This window comes from Macadamia integrifolia, chromosome 6 (assembly GCF_013358625.1).
Source record: "Macadamia integrifolia cultivar HAES 741 chromosome 6, SCU_Mint_v3, whole genome shotgun sequence".
Lineage (NCBI taxonomy): Eukaryota > Viridiplantae > Streptophyta > Magnoliopsida > Proteales > Proteaceae > Macadamia > Macadamia integrifolia.
The window spans coordinates 18,738,431-18,740,604 of record NC_056562.1 but is presented as its reverse complement, the minus strand read 5'-3'; positions in this window follow the sequence as shown (position 1 = coordinate 18,740,604).

Genomic DNA, 2,174 nt, shown 5'->3' with positions numbered 1-2,174 from the left:
AATTGGTGGGTCCCAGAGGGATTTGATCATAGTCTTGGATGCCTGTGCAAGAGTTGTGTAGCGGGGCAACAATAGTTAATTTAAAAAACACAGTTCTTTTTTATTCTTTTGACATATTCCCCTTTTTGTGCTCTCGATAATTAAATTGTTATTTTTTGTGTAAATATCATACCTACGGGCCCACATGTAAATATACTATGTATAAAAATTTGGGTATCAAGAGTAAGTGGGGAAATTTACTGGTATATATATATATATATATATATGACAAGACTTTCGCTGAATTATATTATTCTATTTTCGTGTTATATGTGGCTTGCTGTGTTATGACTATTGTATTAGATGATCCTGGTGGTTTTGGGTCACCCGGAGGGAACACGATCACCGATCCGGTTCTATGTGAATGGGGCATGACAATAGTAGTGTCAGAGCGTGATGCTCAAATCCCATAGAATCTATAATAGGTTTGGGGTTGGGTGAGCATAAAATACTTCACATAAAAGCTGTATTGACAGAAAACTTAAAAATTTCATCATTTTGCATTCACAAAATGAGAGTACAAAAGTTTCCAGACAAGAGAATGAAGCATAAAAAAGAAGAGCAAAAGAAAAAAAAAAGAATTTCTCAAAACAATAGTCACATATAGAACCATTTCCAAGCTAGCTGTACCACCACTCAATCATCATCTAAGTCAATAACTTCTTTTTCTCGGGACCTTGAGTTGATGTTGAGGTGGCAGTCATAGTAATCAAAGTGACGGTTCACCAAATCTCCCTCCTTCTGGAGTTGTTTTAGGCTCCCATCATTTCCGCAAAGAGAGGCCATGGAGTGGGATAGGTATGTAAGATCCGTATCCATGTAGGCTTGGTTCTCCAAGATCTGCTCTTGGCTGGCCTGTAGTGCATCTAGCCAGTCCATCATCTTTTGAAAATCAAAAGCCCCACTTGGAGATGGTGGTGCTACATCTATAGGAAGCTCATCCTCCAATTCCTCTTCCTCCTCCACCTCAGGTATGTAATCATCATCTTCCTCCTCATCACCTCCCTCCTAAGCTATAACCCCCTTAGCGGCTTCCATCAAATCGTATAACTCCATCTTGTGTAAAATCCCGTGGGAAAACTTTTCTGATGGGGACTTCCCTCATCACCCTATAGGTCCACCTGAAAGTACTCAAATATCTTGGTGAGGGACCGGGCTTATGGATAATTACCGTCGGATGGATGTGTAGTGTGATACTCCATGGTCTTCATAATGACAAAGGGGAGGCATATGCGAGAAGCATTCCCCCAATGCCATAAACGCAATATGCCATATAAGCTCCCATGAAGTTCAACTAGTTCCTGTGACCGGCTCTGGGGAGCAGGTTGAACTAAACCAGGCGGCTGAAGACCCGAACCTCTGGAATAAATGTTGTCTCAGACTCAGGACAAACTACATTGCCATAGATGGTCTCATAAATGCGGTTCTATAGCTCCTGGCTCATGTAGGGGGCCAAAGCCTTGCCCCTAGGTGGACAGTAATACTAGGTGCCCCCATGGAGATGCCCAAGATCTCCGCCAGTAGCTCTATAGGGAGTTGGATATCCCGTCCCTTCACCCTAGTAGTAAGGGTATACACTCTATCATCAAATGAAACCTCCAAATTATAGTATAACATCCTGACAAGCTCACGATAGCAGGGGGAATCAACTGAAAGCATAGCCTACCAACCAAGGGTAGTAAATTTTTCCAGCATCCATACCCAGGCAAAGTCCCCCACTACTACGGTCTTATCCATGAGCATGGGTCTTCTGGAGAAAGTGGACCAGGAAATTGCTGCCTCAAGGCTCTGGAACATCTGCTCATCATATTCCTCAGGATCTACCGGAGCACTCCTCCTTGCCCAGGCCCTGTGTGCTGAAGAGCTTGGGGCTGCACCTCTCCTCTTCCTACTCAGGGAAGTTCCACTCCGTGATGAAGAAGCAACCTCTTTACCTTTACAGGATGATATCCTGTAAAATCCATAAGGAAGACATAAGAGATTGACAAAGACCTCAAGAGGAGTTAGTTAAAGCAAGGGATAAAAGAGGATCCATGCAATAGGATCATGAGGAAAAATTTGTGTGAATGGCACTCATATTGGGTACATTGTGAAGGGCAATGTACATTGGATGACAAACAAGGGGAGAAAATCCC